The following is a 24,977-nucleotide window of genomic DNA, read 5'->3' as shown; positions in this document are numbered from 1 at the left end:
GAGACACACACACCCGAATGAGAGTGTTCCAGTGCACTGACTGTGGAAAGAGCTTTAACCAGTTACACAGCCTGAAAAAACATTGCACCATTCACAGTGGGGAGAAACCGTACACGTGTTGTGTGTGTGGACGAGGCTTCAACTGATCATCCAACCTGGAGAGACACAAGGACACCCGCACCACGGAGAAACCGTGGAAATGTGGGGACTGTGGGAAGGGATTCAATCCCCCATCAGAGCTGGAAACTCATCGACGCAGTCACACTGGGCAGCGGCAGTTCACCTGCTCCACACAAAACAGGAAAACCACAGTTTCCGGTCTGGGGTGCGTTTCCTGATCTCACCAGGAGTGGTCCTGAGCCCCGCAGAGCAGGAAACGCCCAGGCACAGTCCCAGGCCTGTGCCAGACAGTCGAACTTGGGATGGAGCCGATACAGCTCAGTTGAGAATGCAAAAATTTGAAAGTCCCGAGTTCAATTCCAAATTTCAGCAAAATTTGGTTGTTTGGATCTCATTCTTTGGGTCGAATCTTGCATTAATTTACACTGAAATATTAACCGGCGCTGGAGGCTTGGGGAAGGAGCAGAGAAGCATCAAGGATGAGAAATATTGATCGCATCTTTATTTAGCTTTATTTCTTTCTGCATTTTTCTCTGTTTTTTGCCTCTCTCAGCGCCGGCGAACATTTGATTTGAAGCATTTGATTGCTAAACTGATGCCTTTTCCTCATCTCCGCTCTGTCTGTTTCTAACTGCTTGTGACCGTTAAAGGGAACAGGCCCCGAGTTAAACGTTTATCAGCAAACCGACAGAGAGATATCACAGCGGGAATAAAACTCGTTGCTTCACATTGTTAGATACTCAGTGACTCAGATTGTAATGTGTGTCAGTAAACATACCCGGATACTGAGTGACACAGTTTGTAATGTGTGTCAGTAAACATACCCGGATACTGAGTGACACAGATTGTAATGTTTTTCAGTGAACACACCCGGATACTGCGTGACACAGATTGTAATGTGTGTCAGTAAACATACCCGGATACTGAGTGACACAGGTTGTGATGTTTGTCAGTAAGCATACCTGGAAGAATAGTCCCGGAAATGGAAAGAAATGGAGGGATAGGAAAAGAGACAGACAGAAAGAGATGGAGACACGGAAAGGTGAGTGAGAAATGAAGGATAAATGAAAAATGAGCGGAAAGATTTTTTTTTCTCCGCCCCAGGGGCAAAGGTATATCAAACATTGTCATGAATGCTATTCCAAAAACGATTCCTTCTGAATTTTGCATGAACTTCCTTGTTTGTAAAGTCTGGATTTTCAAAGTCACTCAAATAATGTCATAAATTACGGGGATCGAACCCGCGACCTTGGCGTTATTAGCACCACGCTCTAACCAACTGAGCTAACCGGCCATTTTTCTTCCTTACGGCAATCGGTTTGGGGCACTCATTGGGTGGTCTGTGTTTTACTTCTCACACTGCGTTATCCATTTATTGCACGAACATTGAACACACCACATCCCTTAAACATTGTTACTTGTTTCTGCATAAAACTGGCAAGGGTGTAAATCGAAATTAACAGATAAGGAGCACTTTAATGCGACAAATTTAATTCTGGTAAAAATTATGTTCTGAACATTGAAAGCCCACCCCTGAAACACTGCCCCGCTGTGAAAACAGTGGGCAGGACACTGAGGGACTGCGAAAATTGTGCGCTGAGTTTTCCGTAGTGTAATGCTTATCATGTTCGCCTTTTACGTGAAAAAGCTCTATTTCAGTTCCCGCATAAAAACATAGTTTTGAGGAACTTGCTTCGGATAAACCTCCAGTCGTCAACTTGTGCTGAGAGAAGGGACCATTATTGTTCCTTCCTGTTAACTTTAACAACGGCTGTACCAAATTCCAAGTGTCATTAGCTATCAATATTTGAAACCAGACCCTTAAATGCAGTCTGGAAAGTGGAAAACGGTGAAAGTGCATCACATACAAAACACAAAAACGTATTTAAGGTTTCACTATCCATGTTAGTATTTCCGTGATTCTGCAGCACAAAGTTATCGGTTACAACAATTATTCATCTTTCACAGAATTTCATTAGTTTCATCAATTAATTTAATAACGTTCTTTGGTTACTGCAACCACAAGCTTTAGCTCGGTGAAAAATTAATGTTGTTAATCATGCGATGTGATGTTTTTCTCTGGCACAATCATTTAGCGCGTTCGGCTCTTAACCCAAAATTTGATGGTCCAATGACCCCCAAGGGACGATACAATATCCTGGATTTCAATGCGTGTTTTCACTGTAAGAAAATGCACCATAAATGAATTTGATGAAAAGTGACTAATATTGTTGACTTGAAATAGTTAGTGTCCAACTTGACATTGCACCACATCGGAATCGAAATTCAGATTCGGGGCCAGAAAAGCAGATGATGCACGGAGGCAGAGGGCAAGGCTGAATTATTAAATGAGTACTTTGCATCTGTCTTCACCAAGGAAGAAGAAGCTGCCAGAGTCAGTAAAAGAGGAGGTCGTGGAGATACTGGATGGGATAAAAATTGATAAAGAAAAGGTACGAGAAAGGCTGGCTGTACTTAAATTGGGTAAGTCACACGGTCCGGATCGGATGCATCCTTGGTTTCTGAGGGAAGTAAGGGTGAAAATTTCAGAGTTGCTGGCCATAATCTCCAATCGTCCTGAGATATGGGGGTGGTGCCAGACGACTGGAAAATCTCAAATGTTACTCCCTTTTTAAAAACGTGTGCAAGGATAAACCCAGCAACTACAGGACAGTCAGTTAAAACTCGGTGGCAGGGAAGCTTTTGGAAACGATAAATACGGGATAACAATAACAGCCAGTTCGACAAGTGTAGATTAATAAAGGAAAGCCAGCACGAATTTGTTAAAGGCAAATCGTGTTTAACTAACTTCATTGAGTTTTTCGATGAAGTAAAGTGCCACATAATATGCTTCTCAGCAAAATCGAAGCCCATGGAATAAAAGCATGGATACTAAATTGGATAAATGACAGGAAACAAACAGTCGTGGTGAAAGTATTTTTTTTCGGACTGGAGGAAGGTAGACAGTGTTGTTTCCCAGGGGTCCGGACTAGCACCACTGCTTTTTGATATATATTAATAAATTGGACTTGTCCGGACAGGAACAATTTCAAAATTCGCGGATAACACAAAACTAGTAATTGGAGTAAACAGTGAAGAGGATAATAATAGTCTTCAAGAGTACACAGACGGGCTGGTGGAATGGGCGGACACATGGCAGATAAAATTTAATGCAGAGAAGTGCGAAGTGATATATTTTGGCAGGAAGAATGGGGAGAGGCAACATAAACTAAATGATACAATTCTAAATGAGGTGCGGGAATAGAGAGTCCTGGGGGCATATGTGCACACATCTTTGAAGGTGGCAGGACAGGCTGAGAAAGTGGTTCTGGGCTTTATAAATAGAGGCATGGAGTACAAAATCAAGAAAGTTATGTTGAACCTTTATAAACACTGGTTCGGCTACAACCAGAGTATTGTGTCCAATTCTGGGCACCGCATTTTAGGAAGGATGTGAAGGCCTCAGGGAGCATGCAGAAAAGATTTACTGGAATGGTTCCAGGGATGAGGGACTTCAGTGACGTGGACAGACTGGAGAAGTTAGGATTGTTCTTCGAGCAGAGTCGGTTGAGAGGAGATTTGATAGAAGTGATCAAAATCATGAAGGGTTTTGAAAAAGTAAATAAAGAGAAGCTGTTCCCATTGGCAGAAATGTCGAGAACCAGACGACACAGATTTAAGGTGATTGGCAAAAGAAACCAAAGGCGAAATGAGTAAAACTTTTTTACGCATAGACTTGTTATGATCTAGAACGTGCTGCCTGAAACGGTGGAAGCAGATTCAATCGTGGCTTTCACAAAGGAATTGGATAAATACTTGAAGGGAAAAAAATTGCAGGGCCACGTGGAAAGAGCGGGGGAATGAGACGAACTGGATTGCTCTGACAAAGAGATAGCACGGTCTGGATGGGCCGAATTGACTTCCTTCGGTGCTGTAATCATTCTATGATTCGATGATTGGATGGACAGAGTGGTCTAAAAGGATAGGCGATCGGTTGTGGGGAGCAGGGAAACTTTCGACTGGTTGCACGGCTGTGTTACTGACGGCTCGTTGGTCTCGGATTATGGTTTTCACTTTGGGCGTTTCACTAATTGATATGTGAGAGGTCCGGTGTTGAAATTCCCGGACGAGCCCTCCTGTGTCACTATTTTCAGTGGAAATTCATTCATTTATTTTTCACATCTTTTCAGCGTTGCAGAATACAGGATTGACTTAATTCTAGAGCATGTTTGACGTTTCGTGGCTCGAATGCAGAGGGTTTGTCGACGCAACACCAGATAGGGAAAGGAAAATGTCTCAACGTGGTGTGCAGATTGAAGCTGAATGTGAATCTATCTCTTTTCAGGGGTGCAGAAAGAAAATGCTCCTTCATCGGCCGGGAATCAATCCCCGTCTCCTAGGGTGGCAGGTGAGAATTCTACCAGTGAAACAGCAACGTCCGGACGGTCGCGGCTGCATGTGTCCAGTTGGAAACCTGTCTGAAAGAACATATAGTCTCACAAATCTCCTGTGAGTACCCTGTTCATTCTGATTTACAGCCGTGCATCAAAGGCGCTCGCAGCTGCGGTAGTCGCGTGGTTCAGACGTTAGATCTGAAACCCAATGGGGTATTCCGGCAGAAGTTGGAATCGTGCTATCGGCGCTATTGTGTAAAGTTTTGTTCAATGCTCAAATAAATATGAACTGGAGATAACGGGCTGCAATTCCTTCCCTCAGAGAGATACTCCACCGCGGCAGATCATTTTAACTGGGAGCCCAGTGGTCACTTGCAAAATATCAAGATACGTGAAGGGAACTTCACAATATTCCACAAATGTCCAAAACTGGGCACCGCACTTTATAAAGGATGTGAAGGCGTCAGACAGGGTGCAGAAACATTTACTGGAATAGTTCCAGGGATGAGGTCTTCAGTTACGTGGGTAGACTGGAGAAGCTGGAGTTGTTCCCTTCGAGCAGAGAAAGTTGAGTGGAGATTTGATAGAAGTGTTCAAATCATGACGGGTTTAGATAAAGTAAATAAAAAAAAACTGCTCCCGTTGGCGGAAGGGTCGAGAACCAGAGGACGCAGATTTACGGTGGTTGACAAAAGAACCAAAGGCGAGAAAAGGAAAAACTTCTTAAACTCGCGAGTGGATATAATCTGGAATGCATCGCCTGAAAGGGTGGTGGAAGCAGATTTAATCCTTGTTTCTAAGAGGAACTGGATAAGTATTTGAAGGGAAAATATTTGCAGGTATACGGGGAAAGAACGGGGGAATGGGACGATCTGGATTGCACTTAAAGAGAGCTGGCACAGGCTCGATGGGCCGAATGGCCTCCTTCTGTGCAGTGACGATTCTATGATTCTATATCTCCCAATCTCCATCGTAAATGCTGCTAACTTGACGTTAGGTTTTTTCGATACTTTTATCTCTCTATCTCTCTCTGTCTCTGTCTCTCTGTGTTTCCCCCTGATGGACTTCTCAGGCAGCCTTGAACGGCCAAAGCTGATCGAACCTGCGACACCAGCAGAGAACGGTAAAGATCGAAAGACTGAGACGGGAGGAAAACTAAAAATCCAACCCAGATGATGAACTCGCAGATAATATCTACACATTAATGTCTCTTCGTCCTCATAGTGAAAACATCAGTAATTTTATTCCAGTATAAAAAGAAAGAAAGTCTTGTCTTTATAAAGCGCTTTTCAAGACCTCAAGACCTCCCAAAGCGCTATACAGCCAATGAGGTATTTTTGAAGTGTAGTCAATGTTATACTTGTGGTCGAGTGGATAATCTGCGGATGCCGAGGGAGACAACAATGTAACTTTCGAGAAATTAATTCTGAAAAGTCTCACTTGGCATGACAAGTCGCACATTCAAAACGAATGTGGTAAAGAGAGGCTAATATTGTTGATATGAAATAGTTAGTGTACAACTTCACATTGCTGTACATCGGAATAGAAAAAGTGATTGGATGGATCGCAGGATGGCCGATCGGCGATGGGTTGCACCGAATTCTGCACTGGTTGCACCCTTTTGGTAGCAGTAGCTGTTCTGTTTTTGTATAGCTGCGATGGCCGAGTGGTTAAGGCGTTAGACTCGAAATCTAATGGGGTTTTCCTGCGCAGGTTCGAATCCTGCTCGTAGCGCTATTTCTTATAGATTTGTTCAATGATCAAACAAATAAGGACTGGAGTTGACGGACCGTGTTCCCTCCCTCAGAGAGATGATCCAGCGAGGCAAATGCTTTGAATTCGGAGCCAATGGTCTCTTGCAGAGTTGCACGGCACGTGAAAGAATCTCCACCAAGCTCCATCTTCAATTCTGCTCGTTCGCAAAGCTTGATATTTATCCGATTTGTTTCTATACTTTAATCTCTCCCTGTCCCTGTCTCTTGACTCTCTGAATTTTCCCCTGATGGACTTCTCAGGTTTTCTTGAACGGCCAAGGATGATCGAACCTGCAACACCAGCAGAGAAGGGTAAAGATGGAAAGACTGAGACCGGGGGAGAAGCAAAGGTGCAACCCAGTTGATGTATTCGGAGCTATTGTCCACACATTTATGTCTCTTCGACCTCACAGTGAAAAAAATCAGCAATTTGAATACAGTGCACTTATGGTAGAGTGTTTAAATGCGAGTGTTGAGACATACAACAATCGAACCGTTGCCATGGTGATGATTGAATCTAAACACTAGACCACAAAGAAACGCTGAAAATTATTTGGTGCGAACAAGCAGCCCAACGCGGCCTTTCCTACTTGCCTCTTTGTAATTCAGGTCATTATCGTGCGAGACAAGCTGCCCGCAAAAAAATGGCATTTTCTGTTCAAACTACTATCGCGACAGAAGGTGATGTTCAGGCAATGACAGCACCAAGTGCAACTAGGCATGTACATGAAATGGAAAGTGAGGTAAAATACTACCACAAGCTGCTGATGGACATGTTTCCATTTCCAAAATTCACGAACCTGAATGCAGCTCCTGGGAAAACTGCAAGGCCACGCAGGTCCATCATGAATCATTTGAAGCAACTGGCAGTTTAAAGTGGCATCTCCTCCTGCTTCTGTCGGGGGTGAAGGAGAGACACCGTCGTTATAAAAGTACAGTTTGATTTTGTACAGAACTGTACAGAGAAGGAGCACATATACTGGGGCTGTGAGATATTCTATATTATTCATATTTAACCACAAGAATATCCGCAGTCAGAAGCTGAAAAGAAGGGAGAGATAAGAGGCCTGAAAATAAACACAGAGCTGAATGAATCACGGAAGAGTGAAAGAAAAGTAAATCTTACCAGTTCTGTTGTGTTCCGTGCGCAATCTTGGGCGCTCCCCGATGGACTGATGGTGAGAATTTAATGCTCCCACCAACGCATGAGTTCGATTCCAAGTCAGGGAATTAACTTTAGCAAAAGTTATTAAATTAATTGCATGAAACTAATTAAACCCTGTTGGTAGATGAATGACTGTTTTATTCACCATTAATCAAACGATAACTTTCTATTTCATACTGAAGGAGATGTTGACGTGGTTACCGAGAGACAGTCAAAACTTTAATCAGATTTTTATGCTTTGCAGGTGATCAAATTTCATCATTTTATAGACTGTATCTTAAGGGTATGATTAAAAGCTCAGTGCAGCTGTTGTTAAATTTAAAATGAATAGGAAATTGTCGCCGTTTATCACAGGAACGCCCGAACCGGTTCTACGATCAAGATGAAAGTAACGCAACGAGCAACATCTGATACAAAAATCCCCACCGTTTTGCTTTTCCAACATAAAGGGTGTGACATTTATTTTCTGAACATAGGAACAGTCTGATCTCGCTCACTACAGAAATCTCCATGTCACAGCGAACCAGCTCTCCTGCAGCGAGTGCGGCCTCCCTTCTGGCCTTTCGGGGGCTTGTCTGCCAAGGAGAATTGTAATTTTCTTGCTTCCAAAAAATACATTGAATCCCTGGAACTTTGAGGCGAAGAATCCTGAGGAAAAATCAAATAACAGCTCGAACCATCAAACTTCCGTGCAAACCGACAGCACCAACGAGACAGGTGAAGAGGTCACCTGCTGAACCAATAATTAATTGGGCTAAACTTTGAGTTTGCAGCGACCAATATAACAACTGTCGACAGTCAGTCCAAAATGAATGGTTGAAGCTTGTAGGAGTGAAAATCCAAACAGCCGGTCTTCACTCTTAAACCAGCAACTATGAAGAAAAACATGCCGGAGAAATACTCGCTTTCAGTGCGGTGACACTGGGCCAGAGTAAAGCTCAGTTAATATGATTGGCGAGTGGCTGGAGGGTGGATTTCGAACTCCTGACCGATTGCACTGTGCATTTTCCAAATCTGCTTGGAGCACTAATCCCTTCAATTCATCACTTACAGGGACAATTCGATTCTCGGTTTCATTTCGCTGACGCTTGGTGAAATTTTACAAATTGGAAGCGATCAGTGTCAAAGCTAACCACGTCACCGACATGCTCGCAGATACAAAGCGGCCACACTCTGCTTCAGCAAGATGAAAGCCGAGAGCGATTTCACAGTCAAATATAATGGCTAACAAAACTTATTCAAAGAAAGTGCAGGTCGTTGAGTTGCCTTTAAATTCCTGATTGTTCGCATTGAACTTCTTCCCATTGCGTTTGAGAGCCACGTGGGGCGATTTGGGGACTTCATTTCATTTTATGCAGAAGTTTCAAATGCAGTTCAAGGTCAAAAGTCCTGGGACCACTGTTGTTCACAATTTACCGGTGCTGGGACCACTGTTGTTCGCTATTTATCGGTGTTGGGACCACTGTTGTTTACAATTTATCGGTGTTGGGACCACTGTTGTTTACAATTTACCAGTGCTGGGACCACTGTTGTTTACAATTTGTCGGTGCTGCGACCATTGTTGTTCACAATTTATCGGTTCTGGGATCACTGTTGTTCACAATTTACCAGTGCTGGGACCACTGTTGTTCACAATTTACCAGTGCTGGGACCACTGTTGTTCACAATTTGTCGGTGCTGGGACCACTGTTGTTCACAATTTATCGGTGCTGGGACCACTGTTGTTCGCAATTTGTCGGTGCTGGGACCACTGTTGTTCACAATTTATCGGTGCTGGGACCACTGTTGTTCACAATTTGTCGGTGCTGGGATCACTGTTGTTCACAATTTATCGGTTCTGGGATCACTGTTGTTCACAATTTACCAGTGCTGGGACCACTGTTGTTCACAATTTACCAGTGCTGGGACCACTGTTGTTCACAATTTACCAGTGCTGGGACCACTGTTGTTCACAATTTGTCGGTGCTGGGATCACTGTTGTTCACAATTTATCGGTGCTGCGACCATTGTTGTTCGCAATTTACCAGTGCTGGGACCACTGTTGTTCACAATTTATCGGTGCTGCGACCATTGTTGTTCACAATTTATCGGTGCTGGGACCACTGTTGTTCGCAATTTACCAGTGCTGGGACCACTGTTGTTCACAATTTATCGGTGCTGGGACCATTGTTGTTCACAATTTATCGGTGCTGGGATTACTGTTGTTCACAATTTATCAGTGCTGGGTTTGAGATTGCATACGGGGCGCCCTTTTAATAAAAATGCATATGGGGTAAGCTTTTAGTGGTTTATAGTGAGATACCTCCATAGCGAAGTAGCAGTGTGTTGAACCAATGGTTAATATAAGTAGCCCATTTTGCTGGCTAGAATTAGAAACAATGAGCTTCTTCTTTGACCACCTGTTTACGTTATTAATTTTCTTTATGTATAAGCCTGCCTTGTGTTAATCAAGCAAAGAGATATGATAAAGTTGAATTCTAGTATAAGGAGTTGTCATGCAGCTGCATTATTGAATGGATCTCCCTTTGCAGGCAAGGTCAAAAAACATCCCAAGCCAGAGATAAGGTAGCCTCCCTTTTCCTTGTCACACGCATGAACAAGTATTACCTGTGAGTGGTCGGTCATTATGTCAGTTAGCATGGCTTGCCAAGACTCAGTTTATGATTGGTTTTAACCCCTTGCTACTCATGTCCCTCCCCACTCTGAAAATGTATAATTGTGTGGATCTGCCTATGTAATTTTGCCTGCTCTATGAGATTGACCAGACTCTGTCAAGAGTTGAAATCAATTCTATAGATAAGGTCAGCTGCAGCTAATAAATTGTGTTAAACTTTCAAGTGTTATTCTCATCAGTTATTGCTGAACCAGACGAAGGGTAAAGAAATCCGGTATCGTCAGGTTCACGGTTGTTCACAATTTATCGGTGCTGGGTTCACAGTTGTTCACAATTTATCGGTGCTGGGACCACTGTTGTTCTCAATATGTCGGTGCTGGCGCCACTGTTGTTCACAATTTATCGGTGCTGGGTCCACTGTTGTTCACAATTTATCGGTGCTGGGACAACTGTTGTTCACAATTTATCGGTGCTGGGTCCACTGTTGTTCACAGTTTATCGGCGCTGGGTCCACTGTTGTTCACAATTTATCGGTGCTGGGACAACTGTTGTTCACAATTTATCGGTGATGGGACCACTGTTGTTCACAATTTACATTAATGATTTAGTCATAGGAATCGGAAATACAATTTCAAAATTGACAGACAGCACATAATTGGGAGCTGTAGTTAATGCAAAGCGAAAAATACAGGAAGACGTCAGTAAACTTGCAAAATGGGCGTGTAAATGGCAAATTAGTTTCAATATTTATTGTGTATTCACTTGCCTTGTTTGCCCTCCCTAAATGCATTACCTCATTCTCCAGATTGAATTGCATTTGCCACTATTCTATCCACCTGTCCATTCCACTGATATCTTCCTGCAGTCCACAGCTTCCCTCCTCACCATCAACCACACGACCAATTTTTGCATCTTCTGCAAAATTGTTAATAATACCCCGTACATTTAAATCCAAATCAATGATCTGTACTACGAAAAGCAGCGACCTAGTACGGATCCCTGCGGAACCCCACTCGAGACAGCCTTGCAGTCACAAAAACACCCGTCGACCATTGCTTCCTGCCACTCAGTCAATTTTGGATCAACTTGCCAATTTCCCTTAGATCCAATGGGCTTTTACACTTTTGACCAATCTGCCATGTAGGAATTTGTCAAAAGCCTCGCGAAAATCTATGTAGACTACAAAAAACGCACTACACTCATCCACCTTCCTTGATACCTCCAAAAAAATTCAATTCAAACGACCTTCCCTTAACAAATCCATGCTGACTGCCCTTCATTAATCCGTCCCTTTCTAAATGAAGATTAATACTTCCCCCCAGAATTGTGCTCAATACCGAGGTTAGGCTGACTGGCCTGCAATAATTCGATCTATTCCTTTCTCCCTTTTTAAACAACGGTACAACTTCAGCAGTCCTCCAATCCTCCGGCATCACACCTGTAACCAGGGAGGATTGGAAAATGATGGTCAGAGCCTCCGATATTTCCTTCCTTGCTTCTGTTAACAGCCTGGGATGTATTTCATCCGGGCCTGGCGATTCAGGTGGAGTGATTTGGGGACTTCCTTTCCCTCTTTGCAAACGTTTGCACCGCAGGTCAAGATCACAAGTCTTGGTCCAAATTTGGACTACTTCCGGGTTTGAACCTCAAATCGCGAAATATACCCCGACCCCAACGAGCCCAGAAACAAGAACGTGTCTTTAAATTAACGTGTTACAGACACATTCTATGAGAGGTCTGTCTGCACAATGAAAGGGCGTTTTTGAACAGTCATTCGGTTATCCGTTTCCTCCTGAACAAACACCACAGTGTTATTTTGTCGCTCAATTCCACAAATTCGGTAAAATAACGAGCTGCACAAGGCACTGCTGGGAGTTGAACCCAGGATTTTCTGTTTACTAAACAGACGCTTTAACCAACTAAGCCACAGCGCCAATTGATGACACTTTATCTCCACCTCCTCTCATTAATATCTATCAGCGGCACTTCACTGTTGGGGGTTCAGGCCGCTTCATCTTTGTCTGTTTCGCTTTTCCGTTCACCTGTGCATTCCGACACTGACTGGATTTCTCGCTGTGTTTATCTTTGTGTATCCATCAGTGCGTTGATACATGGATGATTATGTGTGATTGTATTTGTTACATTAAATAAATTCGGGGATCAGACAATTCTCGCTCTGACATTGGAGAACTATTGAGCCGAACTTTACAGCGAAGTGTTGTTTATTGTAGTGCTGAAACTAAAAAAAAAGCGTAAGAGGAGCAAAAAGGGAAAAGGAGAAAAACTTGTGAGGGAAAATGAGGACAACTCTCAAGGTTTTTCCAAATATATTAAGAGAACGAAGGGAGGCTTGGAGTAATGTGGGCCGCTTGAAGACAGATGGAGGTGATATTGTAATTGAAAATCAGGAAATGGCAGAGTTGCTAAATTTTTACTTTGCATCGGTCGTCTCAGAAATGGATGAGGCTAACATACCAGAGACACGAGGAAAACTGTTAATAAATCAAGGGGTTTCGTTTTAGTAAAATGATGGCAATGGAGAAAATAATTAGGCTAAAGATAGACAAATCTCCACGACCTGATGTTTACCATCCCAGGGGATTGAAAGGAACAAGTGAGGAAATTGTACATACTTCAGTCATGATCGATCAAAACTCTCTTGATTTAAGAATTGTTATTTAATGAAGCGCATCTTGATTGGAGGCTTCTGTTTGAGAAAGATCTCGAAATGATAATTGAGAGACCGAAAATGAAGCTGTTTGGCAGGAGCGCTGATGCTGTCGGTTGTTCGCTGCTCTCGTGTTGCACAATTATTGAGCGTGCGTTACTTATTTACAGCAGTATGGGCTCCAGAAATGACCAGGTTGTGAGTTCGAGCGTCTTCTAAAACAATCAAACCTTTTACTCCGAACATTTTGACTGGAGTTCAAGGTACAACTGGTATGTTCAATAACGCATCTACTTCTTAGTGTTCCCATGGGAGCTCTTGGGTTCCTCCGGCCTGCCGTCTTGCAATAGCAGGTGCCAGTTTACTTGTTCATAGGGGGAGAGGGGACTTTTAGCGACAGCTCATATGGCAAAGGGGCCGGTACGAGATATTTAAATCTAAAGAACCAAACAAACAATTCTTCTTTTCGTTAAGCCGATATTCATCGGTTGGAAGTTTCGTGTTGGCAAAATTTGGAAGGGAAATATGCTGCCTGGTGTCACTGTGTAACGGAAGAAATTATTCAGCTTACAGATGTTAATACGCTGAAAGGTCGAGAGGCCTTTTCCAGCTCCCGTGTGGGACAAGTTCAGCTTTTGAGACGTTGGGTAAAGTGTTATTTTAATTGGTGCTAACGAATGTCAAGACATTTGGCACAAACAAGAAGAATTGTAAACTCACGAGTTCACTGTCCATGTTTCTTACATCATGTTCAACGGGAACAAGGATTCTCCTCAACACGTTGCTGAGAATTTTATAAAATGGACCTCACCCTTGCTCGCCGGCTGCAGGGATGATTCAGAGGCTTCCCATGAATATGTACGATGGGAGCTTATGTAGTATCGAGCCTGGGTAGCTCAGTCGGTAGAGTATCAGACTTTTAAAGTGGGCAGTGAGCTGAAGGTCCAGCGTTTAACTCCCTGTCCAGGCTCCAAATTTCGGAATAGCTGGCAAGCTGTGACTTTGCAGCGGGACCTGCTGTGTGTTGTCAAAGTTTCGGAAGTATCCTTTTTCCCAGTGTGGGCAGTAATGTGTTGTCTGAAGCGGTTCCCCATCAGGAATTCTAGTTCACTATATTAATTTCGCAACACTCATTAAACTCTGTAAAAAAGACGAATGCTTGTTCAAATCGCCATTAATCAACCAGTAACTTTCTGTTTCCGGCTGAATGAAATGCTAACTTTTTTATGCTCCCATTCACCAGGCCGAAATTAGGGAGTTCAGAGGGGAAGAGAAAAAGGAAATGAGAGGCAAAGAGAAATATGACTATGGACTGACGGCCAACATAAAAGGGAATCCAAAAGTCTTCTGCAGGCATGTAAACAGTAAACGGGTAGTAAGCGGAGGCGAGAGGCCGATTCGGCCCGATCAAGGAGATCTGCTCATGGAGGCAGAGGGGATGGCCGAGGTACCAAATGAGTACTTTGCATCTGTCTTTACCAAGGAAGAAGATGCTGCCAGAGTCTCAGCAAAGGAACTTATAGTTGAGATACTGGATGGTCTAAAAATTGATAAAGAAGAGGCACTTGAACGGCTGGCTGTACTTAAAGTAGGTAAATCACCTGTTCCGGATGGGATACATGCTAGGTTGCTGAGGGAAGTAAGGGTGGAAATTGCAGAGGTACTGGCCATAATCTATCAACATCTTTAGATATGTGGGTGGTGCCAGAGGACTGGAGAATTGCAAAGGTTGCACCCTTGTTTAGAAATGGGTGCACGGATAAACCCAGCAAATATAGGCCAGTCAGTTTAACCTCAGTGGTGGGGAAACTTTTAGAAACGATAATCCGGGACAGAATTAACAGTCACTTGGTCGAGGGTGAATTGATTCGGGAAAGCCAGCACGGATTTGTTAAATACAAATCGTGCTTAACGAACCTGTAAGAGTTTTTGATGAGGTAACAGAGAGGATAGATGAAGGCAATTCAGTTGATGCGGTGTATATAGACTTTCAAAAGGTGTTTGATAAAGTGCTGCATGGTAGGCTTATCATCAAGAAAGGGACAGGAAACAGAGATTACTGGGGAACGGTTCTTTTTCGAACTGGAGAGAGTTGTACAGTGGTGTTCCCCAGGGATCAGTGCTCGGACCACTGCTTTTCTTGATATATATCAATGACTTGGACTTTAGTACACAGGGCACAATTTCAAAATTTGCAGATGAAACAAACCTTGGAAGGGTAGTAAACAGTGTTAAGGACAGTGATAGACTTCAAATGACATAGACAGGCTGGTGGCATGGGCAGAGACGGGGCAGATGAAATTTAACGCTGAAAAATGCGAAGTGATACATTTCGGTTGGAAGAACGAGGAGAGGCAATATAAACTCCGGGGCACAAATGTGAAAGCGATCCAGGAACAAAGAGAGGTTCATGTGTACAAATAGTTGAATGTGGCAGGGCAGGTTGAGAAAGCGGTTAAAAAGCATTCGGGGTCCTGGGCTTTATAAATAGATGTTTCGAGTGCAAAAGTTTCGAAGTCAGGATGAAACATTATAACACACTGGTTCGAACACAACTGAAGTATTGTGTCCGGTTCGGGACACCGCACTTCAGGAAAGATGTGAAGGCCTTGGAGGGGGAGCAGAAAAAAATTACCAGCATAATTGCAGGGATGAGGGACTTTAGTTACGAGGATAGACTGGAGAATCTGAGATTGTTCTCCTTGGAACAGAGACGGTTTTGTGGAGATTTGATAGAGGTATTCAAAATCATGAAGGATCTCGACGGAGATGATGGAGAGAAACTGTTCCCATTGGCGGAAGGGTCAAGAACCAGAGGACATCGGTTTCAGGTGATTGGCAACATAACCAAAGGTGACATGAGGAAAAACTTTTTCACACAGCAAGAGGTTCGGATCTGGAATGCACTGCCCGAGGGTGTGATGGAGGCAGATTCAATCATGGCCTTCAAAGGGGAACTGGATAAGTACTTGAAAGGAAAAAAAATGCAGGGCTTCGGGGAAAGGCGGGGGAGTGTTTCTCGCTGGATTGCTGTTGCAGAGAGCGAGCATGGACTCGATGGGCCGAATGGCCTCTTTCCGTGCTGCAGCCTTTCCATGTTTCAACTCAATGTGCATGAGGCGATGCAAAGGGAACAGAGCGTGCCGCAAATCGACACACCTCTCAGTCACCTCCCAAGCAATGTAGTTTAAGAGCAAATAATTCTGAAACGTCTCACTTGACAACTCAAGTCGTACACTCGAAACCAATTTGGTAAAGGGAGACTAATATTGGTGATTGGAAATATTTGGTGTGCAACTTGATATTGCTGGACACCGGAGCAGAAAACGAGATTGGATGCACAGACCTGGTCTGAAAGGATGGCCGATCGGCTGTGGGAGGAAACGAACTTTTACACTGGCTGCAAAGTTGAAGTAACAGCGGCTCGTTTGTCTAGGGGTATGATTCTCGCTTAGGGCGTTTCATTGAGTGATATGCGAGAGGTCCCGGGTTCAAATCCCGGACGAGCCCTCCTTTTAGTGAAAAGTCACCAATTGGCTTCTGACATGTTTTCAGTGTTGCTGTTGGTGGAACTGAATTCCATCCAGAGGATGTTTGAGCTCCAGTGGACTCAATGCCGGAGTATCGTCGGCGCAACACACGTGAAGGAAATAAAATGTCTCAAGATGATGAGGAGTTTGAAGCTAAATTTGGATTTTTTTCCAATTCAGGCGGATATTAGATGACGGGATAGAAAGCCACATATCCAAGTTTGCCGATGACACCAAGATGGGCAGCATTTTCAGCAGTGCAGATGGAAACATAAAATTACAGAGAGGTATTAATATAATAAATGAATGGGTAAAATTGTGGCAAATCGATAGCAATTTAGTCAAGTGTGAGGTCATCCACTTTGGACCAAAACGGATAGATCAGAATACTTTGTAAATGGTGAAAAGCTCGAAACAGTGGAGGTCCAAAAAGACTGATGTGTCCATCTACATACATCATTAAAATGTCATTGACAGGTACAAAAAATAATCAAAAATGTTAATGGAATGTTGGTCTTTATATCTCGAGGACGAGAATACAAGGGGATAGGCATTATGATACAGCTATACAAAGCCCTGGTGAGACCACACATGAAGTACTGTATTCAGTTCTGGGCAACGCACCTTCGGAAGGATATATTGGCTGTGGAGCGAGTGCAGCTTCGGTTTACTGGAATGTTACCTGGACCCCAAGGGTTAAATTACGCGGAGAGATTACATAAACTCGGGTTTACCTCGAATTTAGTAGATTTAGAGCTGATTTGATCGAACTTTTCAAAATATTAAGGGAAACTGATGGAGTAGATAGAGAAAAACTATTTCCGCCGGTTGGGATGTCTAGGACTTGGGGACATCGCCTAAACATTAGGGTCAGGACTTTCAGGAGTGAAGTTGGGAAACACCTCTGCAAGCAAAGGGAGGTAGAAGTTTGGAACTCTCTTCCGCAAACGGCAGTTGATGCGAACTGAATTGTTAATTTTAAACCTGAGATTGATCGATTTTTGTTAACTGAATTTATTAAGCGATACGGGGCTAAAGCGATTATCTGGAGTTCGGTCACATATCAGCCATGATCTGTTTGAATTGCGGAACAGGCTCGAGGGGCGAAATGGCATACTTATATTCCTCAGCTCCTCATTGGTGAGAATGATTCTGCATTGGCCGGAAATCGAACCAAAGTCTCCCGCATAAGAATTGAGAATTCGACCCCTGCACAACCAATGCGCGCGTTCTTAATAGCGGCAAGTGTCCATTTGGAATCCGATCTGAACGAACATGCCGTTTACAGCTGCGGTGGCCGAGTGTTTAAAGCGTTGGACTCAAAATTCAATTGAGGTTTTCCTGCGCAGGTTTGAATTCTGCTCGCAGAGCAACTGTTTAAAGATCACTTCAGTGCTGAAATAGATTAATTGGAGTTAATTGACCGCATTTGTCTCTCGCCCAGAATGAGAGATTCTCCAGCGAGGCCTATGATTTTAACTTGTGTCCAATCTTCTCTTGCAAGATTTCAAGACCCGAGAAGGAATCTCTCCCAATCAGGAACTTAAATTCTGCTAGTTTGCAAAACCTGACATTTCTACTCTTCATTTTCTTTGCCTGCATCTCTCTATCTCGCCCTGTCTCTGTCTTTTGTCTCTCTGTGTTGTCCCCGATGGACTTCTCAGGCTTCGTTGAACGGCGAGAGCTGATCTCACCGGCAATAATATCAGAGAATGTGAAAGAAAAAAAAGACGGAGACAGTAGGAAAAGTGAAGGTGCAACCCAGCTGATATATTCGTAGCTAATGTTTCCACATTCATGGATCTTCGCTCTCATTGTGAATGAAAGCAGCAATTTGAGTAAAGTGTACTTATGGTGGAGTGTAAACTATGACGATGCCGAGACAGACGACAATGACGTTTCAGAGTAATTCATTCTGTAAAGTGTAACTTGATAATACAAGTCGTACATTCAAAACTAATTTGATATTGTTGAAATGATATAATTAGTGCAGAACCTGACATTGTTCTATATCGTACAAGAAAGCGGAATTGTATGGACATGGTGTTCTGAAAGGATGGCGGATCGGCTGCGTGGCAGCGAAATTTTACAGTGGCTGCACGTCTCTGTTGCGAGTTGGTCTTTGGGTCTGATTTTCGCTCAAGGCGTTTCACTGGTTCAAATCCCGAATGAGCCCCGTTGTGTCCCCATTTTTAGTCAAAGATTACCAATTGGCTTCTCATTTCCTTTCAGCGGTGCAGAAGGCAGATTTGACTTATCTCCAGCAGAGCATGTTTGAGCACCAGAGGACAGAATGCAGAGGGTTTGTCCACGAAAGACACGTGGATGAAATGAAGATAATCTTTCAAGAAGTTGTACAGATTGAAGCCGGCACATGAATTTATCCCAATTCAGGCGATCTCATGGGTACAGATAAAAAAGGTAAAGGATGCTGCATTGGCCTGGAACCAAACCCCTGGTTTCCCACCGGCAGGCGAGGGTTCTACACTGAACCACCAATGCACACATGGCTGCAGTTTGCACGTGTAGCGTTGGATAAAAGTCTGGAACATGCAGTCTGGCAGAGTTCCTGTGATAAGCCTGCGCAGTCTGCAGCCGCGTGCTACCTGTGGGTGACCAAACGAGTGGGTCAAGCATGGTCTTGAAATTGACTGAGATTCGAAATCACTTCACACCGCCACTGTAAAATGGTCAAATAAATAACAGCTGTAGTTTCCAAGCAATGTTTACTTCTCTCAGAAATAAAGTTATAATCCAGCCCTATGTGCATCTCACGACATGAGACGAAATTCCTTTAAGCTGCAGCTTAAATTCTGCTCAATCACAGAATTGGAGATTTATACTATTTTTCTTTGCATGTATCTCTCGATCTCTGTCTGCGTTTCTTCACTTTCGGTGTTGCTCCCTAATGGACTTATCAGGCTTCCTTCAACGGCCAGGTCTGGAAACCCGGGATGGGAAAAGGCTGTCGGTTCTCCGTCCAATTGTTGGATTTCGATGGGATGAGTTTTGCTATTTTCAGTCTCCGTTTTCGCGAAATATAAACCCAGATGGGTTTTCACCTCCTCGGGTCCCGACACCTTCGGGTAATGGGAATGAACCCGATCTATCGTTCGGTCTTAATATCTGTATTCTCATTGTTTAACAATAAAATTACGGGGTTACAGTTATTTTCGGGACACATTTTAGAAATTAACACATAACAGACTTATTCGAAAACTAGAAGCACGTGGGATTAAAGGGCCGGTGGTCACGTGGGCAAGTAATTGGCTGAGGGATTGGAGGCAGAGATTCGTGGTGAACGGATGTTTTTCTGACTGGGGAGAAATATGCAGTGGAATCCCCCAGGGGTCGGTATTAGGGCTATTGCTTTTCTTGTTATGTATAAATGACTGGGATGTGGGAATAGGGAGTACAATTTCGAAGTTTGCGGATGATACATAACTTGGCAACGTAGTAAATCGTGAGCAAGATAATAGCAGACTTCAGGATGAGATGGATAGACTGGTGAAATTGGCGGTCACGTGACAGATTTAACGCCGATCAGTGTGAAGTGATGCACTTTTGGATGAAGAACATGGAGAGGCAGTATAATCTAAATGGAACAAATTATGGGGGGTTCCAAGAGCAGAGGGACCTGGGGGTTCATATTCATAAAACAAGGCAAGTTGATAAGGTGGTTAAGAAAGCGTATGGGATACTTGGCTTTGTAAACAGGGGCATTGAATACAAAAAAAAGGAAATTATACTAATCCTTACAATCAGTGGTTAGGCCTCAGCTGGAGTATATTGTACAGATCTGGGCACCACACTTTAGGATAAAAAGGCATTGAAGAGGATTCAGAGCAGGTTGACCTGGATGTTACCAGGGATGAGTGACTTCAGTTATATGGAGAGATTGGAGAAGCTGGGATTATTCTCCTTACAGCAGAGATGATTAACGGGAGACCTAACAGAGATATTCAAAATAATGAGGGGTTTTGAAAGAGCAAGTAGGGAGAAACTGTTTCCTCTGGCAAGTGGGTCGGTAAACAGAGGTCACAGATTTAAAATAATTGGCAAAAGAACTAGAGGGGAATTGAGGAGAATTATTTTCACACAGAGGGTTTGTTAAGATCAGAAACGCACTTCCTGAAAGGGTGGTGGAAGCCGATTCCATAGGATCATTCAAAAGGCAATTGGACATAATTGAAGAGGACGAATTTGCAGGATTATTGGGAAAAATCTGGCGTGTGGGTCTAATTTGGACAGGTCTTCGAAAAAGCCGGAACTGGCACGACGGCCGAATGGCCTCCTTCTGTGCTGTAAGATTCTATGATTCTATGATTACCTTCTGAATCATTGCAATTGAAGCTATTCAGTGTTGAGCAACGAAGACAATTATAACCGTGATATTCTGCTTCACCATTCCCTTATGAATATCGCAGATTATAATGTCCAGGCGGGGGTGGGTCTGAATGGGGGATCGAGTGCGGAGATTGGAATTTAATCCGAGCAGAATGAACTTGGTCTCATCAGTTTTTGTTATTTTTCCGACCAGTTGCCCGAAGCAGGTGGTGAACCGTTTTCTCGAGAGAGGATCGTCATTTCAGTTCAGAAGGAAAAAGGTATCAAGAAAATCGGGTAAAACGCACAGAGAATGATCCGGGACTTACAGCACATCCATTTTTAACAGACACAGACAGGCAATGATCCGGACATAAATCATAATTATGGTACATACGTTTCTCTTACGATGACCATAAGATTTACTCTTTTTACAATGACACCAATCTTCAATCTGATACTTCGCGACCATACAATCTCAACACCTTCCTGGAAGGAACTGTAGCTGATTTCAGCAAACAATGCACAACCCTCCGTCTGCCGTTTCGAGAAGGATGGGACTTGAACCAGACATTCTTTCACGAATGAGAGGAACAAAACTTAAACACAATAACGACGAAGATGGGACTTGAACCCACGCTTGCAGAGCACAACAGATTAGCAGGTCATCGCCTTAACCTCTCAACCACCTCGTCGCATGGAGAAATGCGTGAAAGCCCCTTCATTCAAAATGAAAATACTGACTTTGTTGCCAACCTGAAACAGAAACTGTAAATGTGCGTATCCTCAGCAGGTCAGGCAGAATCTTTAGACATGGAAACAGAATTAACGTTTCAGGTCGATGACCATCACATGAGTATTCGAACTCACTCAACTTGCGCCTTGTCGATGGTTGAACGGCTTTGGGGAATTCGAAGGTGAGTCACTTGGCGCAGAATATCCAGCCTCTGTGGCTGGTCCAGTTATGTTTCTGGTTAATGGTGACCACCAGTATGTTGATGGTGGGGGATTCGACGATGTTAATACCGAATCCCCACAGAAGAGATTTACTGTAAAGATTCCAGGGATGAGGGGCATAATTTTCATGGATAGATTGGAGAAGCTGGGGTTGTTCTCCTTGGAACAGAGACGGTTGCGAGGAGATTTAATAGAGGTATTCAAAATCATGAAGGATCGAGACAGAGTCGATAGAGAGAAACTGTTCCTATCAAAAACCAAAGAACATAGATTTAAGGTGTTTGGCAAAAGAACCAAAGGTGACATGAGGAAAACTTTTCTGCACAGCGAGTGTTCAGGATCTGGAATACACCGCCCGAGGGGGTGGTGGAGGCAGATTCAATCATGGTCTTCAATAAGGAACTGGATAAGTATTTGAAACGAAAGATAATACAGGGCTACACGGATAGGGTGGGGGAGTGGGTCTGTCTGGATTGCACTGGCAGATTGTCGGCACGGACTCGATGTGCCGAATGGCCTCTTTTCGTGCTGTGACCTCTCTCTGATTCTATTCTCTGTGTCGGGGGCGATGCAAAGCGACCGGAGCGTGACGTAAATCGACCTGCTCATGTCCATTCCCTGATAATAAATCCTAGTGTGATGTAAAGAAGAAATTCATAATTATGGTACATATCTTTTATATTATACTGACTAGAAGAGGTACTCGGTTCACCAGGGCGCCATTGTGCACTTTGATTGATACTTCACCGAGATCACACCTTACAGTCCCAACACCTCCGTCTAAGAAACAGTTGGGTGGCAATCCAGACTTTGCTGAATTTTACAAACAGGTGTAAACCAGCAATGCGGAAAAACACTTCTTATTAAAGAAGGGTTTTTGGTGTGGCGGCCAAAATGAAAAACTCGACAAATTCTGGCAGCAGTAAGATTCGAACCCAAATAATTCAGAGATGGAAGCTCGCATCTTCGACAGTCAAGTTGCTCAAACACATGACAAACCTTTTCGTTCTGATGATAAAGGTCATGCAGCTGAAACGTTCCCTCTGGTTCTTTCTCCACAGGCGCTGCCTGACCTGCTCAGCGTTTCCAGCATTTTCTGTTTTCATTTTCGTGATTTCACAATGGCTGTTTTCCTGAAAACACCCAATTTGACCCGAGAACGCAGCTCACACTTCACTTTCCTCACGCGCTTAAAGTCTGCCGTTTCCGAACAAAATTCCCCTCTTCGCCGAGCTTTCAAAGGACCTTTCGCTCACGGCCAATCTCCTGCAATCGACACCTTTTCATCATTGCCGCTCTTTTCATTTCTCCTCATTCCTTTTGAATCAGATATTTCCACAGACCTATTAACATCAAGCGGAACATTTCCGACTTGACTGCACCGCCCAGATTGCCAAAAGTGCACCTTTCAGCCGTCATTCGTAGCAATGTAGTGCCGCCCGTCTCTCCCGCACATCAACTGCTCGGGGAAAAGCTCCAACGACCATGGAAACAAATCCCAGTTCTTCAGTTAACATCCCCCGTGTCACAAGATACCCCATGGAAATTCCACGGAAAAGTATGCCGCTGTCCTTCGGAATGCCAGACCTGCTTTCTTTGTGCTTGTCTCTGGAACAGTCACGCAGCTGGAAATGTTTCAAGGCACAAATGAACGGGCCATGTGCCCCCGAGGAACAGCGGTCGTTATGGAGCAAACATAAAGGCGTAAGAATGTGAAAGTAAATGTTAGAGTAGCAAGGCCGCAGTAAAGTCTCAATGAAATGGGTCATGATTGTGGAAGGAAGAAAAAGCTGGAAGAAGCTGCGGGTCTGAATTTTGGATCATCCAGCAGAGACACATGAGGGATTAAAAACAGGATAGAGATAAAGGTGCTGGAGGCAGAAAGAAAAAGAACGAAATAAGAGGAATGAAAAGAGAGTGACTTAATTGAGAGCGAAGAGACATTAATGTGAAGACATTGGCTGCAGCAGCTGGGTTGCCCCTTTACTTTTCCTCCTGTCTCAATCTTTCTTTAACCTTCTCTGCTGGTGTTGCAGGATCGATGAGCCAACGCCGTTCAAGGAAGCCTGAGAAGTCCATCCGTGGACAACACAAGAGACAGAGACAGGGAGAGATAGAGAAATACATGCAAAGAAAATAAGGATTATCAATAGAATCATACAATCATAAAATAGTTACAGCATAGGAGGCTATTCGGTCCATCGAGCCCGCGCTGGCTCATTGTAAGACCGATCCAGTTAGTCCCATTCCCCCGCCACTTCCCGGTAGCCCTGCATTTATTTCCCTTCAAGTATTTATCCAATTCCTTTTTGAAAGTCACGATTGAATCTGCTTCCACCACCCTTTCAGGCAGCGCATTCCAGATTATAAATACTCACTGGGTAAAAAAAGTGTTTCCTCATGTCGCCTTTGGTTCTTTTGCCAATCACCTTAAATCTGTGTCCTCTGGTTCTCGATCTTTCTGTCAATGGGAACAGTTTCTCTTTATTTACTTTATCTAAACCCTTCATGATTTTGAACACTTCTATCAAATCTCCTCTTAACCTTCTCTGCTCGAAGGAGAACAGCCCCAGCACGGGGTAAATGCGGTCAATTAGCTTCAATTCATATATTTGTGCATTAAACAGCTCTTTAAACATTACTGTGACATTATGGTAGCGCGGCCACGCGGTCTAAGGTGTTACATTTAATTTCTATGGAGGCGTGGGTTTGAATCCCACTGCTCTTAGAATTTCTGCCAAAGTTTATTTTGATCTGTTCACAGAAAACCCGAATGCAGTGCGATGGAGCAGAGGATGTGAAAGAAGCTGAAAGTGAAAGTGCAGATATTATTTTCATCACGGGGACAGGACACGTTCCCACAGGTGAGGGCCGCTCACCTTAATATTCCTTCCAGCAGAGTGGGACAGGTGATCAAAGTGACCGGGCTCTTGCGGCGCGATCAGTCAGTGGGCGGTCCTTATATGACAGTCCAGGGTCGGGAAATGGCGAGGTTGTTAGTTGACTCTCATCGAGATCAACCAACCCTTTTCTTTGTGAACATTTCGAACAGAGTAGAATGTGCAATTGGTGTGTTACAAAATGCATCTAGTTATTTGTTCAGCCATGTGGTTCCTCCGGCCTACGCTGTTGCAAAAACAGATGAGATGTTTAGTTTTATTAGTTTACAGGAAGGAGGCTGCGGAATTGGAGCCACAAACCGTGATTTTGATCCATCCACAAAATATGGGATTTAACTGGAGCTTTAAACCAGCGGGTTAGACCGCTCAGTCACGATACTTTAATTCTTGCGATTTTCAGGAGCTATAAGAGGGTTGTTTCCCTTCTTTGATGAACATTCGTGATCCTGTTGTGGTTTTGCTGCAAAGTTCTAATTCCCACCACCAAAATTGAGCCCTCAACTTCAACGGTAGTCAAATTGGAATCCACAACTTTGGAGCTGGTGATTT

At 43.7% G+C, this 24,977-nt stretch overlaps 4 non-coding genes across 4 annotated transcripts; 2 read left to right on the top strand and 2 right to left on the bottom strand.

The window, feature by feature from the left end:
* Positions 1–1,337: 1,337 nt before the first annotated feature.
* On the bottom strand, positions 1,338–1,410 carry trnai-aau (transfer RNA isoleucine (anticodon AAU)). Its single transcript has one exon. It is a non-coding gene; the product is annotated as a tRNA-Ile (tRNA).
* Positions 1,411–6,166: 4,756 nt separating this feature from the next.
* On the top strand, positions 6,167–6,248 carry trnas-cga (transfer RNA serine (anticodon CGA)). Its single transcript has one exon. It is a non-coding gene; the product is annotated as a tRNA-Ser (tRNA).
* A 5,659-nt stretch (positions 6,249–11,907) lies between these two features.
* trnat-agu (transfer RNA threonine (anticodon AGU)) lies at positions 11,908–11,981 on the bottom strand. Its single transcript has one exon. It is a non-coding gene; the product is annotated as a tRNA-Thr (tRNA).
* A 4,155-nt stretch (positions 11,982–16,136) lies between these two features.
* trnap-agg (transfer RNA proline (anticodon AGG)) lies at positions 16,137–16,225 on the top strand. The gene is given in 2 exon segments: positions 16,137–16,172; positions 16,190–16,225. It is a non-coding gene; the product is annotated as a tRNA-Pro (tRNA).
* Positions 16,226–24,977: the final 8,752 nt, after the last annotated feature.

The sequence above is a fragment of the Heptranchias perlo genome, chromosome 20 (assembly GCF_035084215.1).
Source record: "Heptranchias perlo isolate sHepPer1 chromosome 20, sHepPer1.hap1, whole genome shotgun sequence".
In the NCBI taxonomy this organism is placed as follows: Eukaryota; Metazoa; Chordata; class Chondrichthyes; order Hexanchiformes; family Hexanchidae; genus Heptranchias; species Heptranchias perlo.
This window is presented reverse-complemented; position numbering and strand designations above follow the sequence as displayed.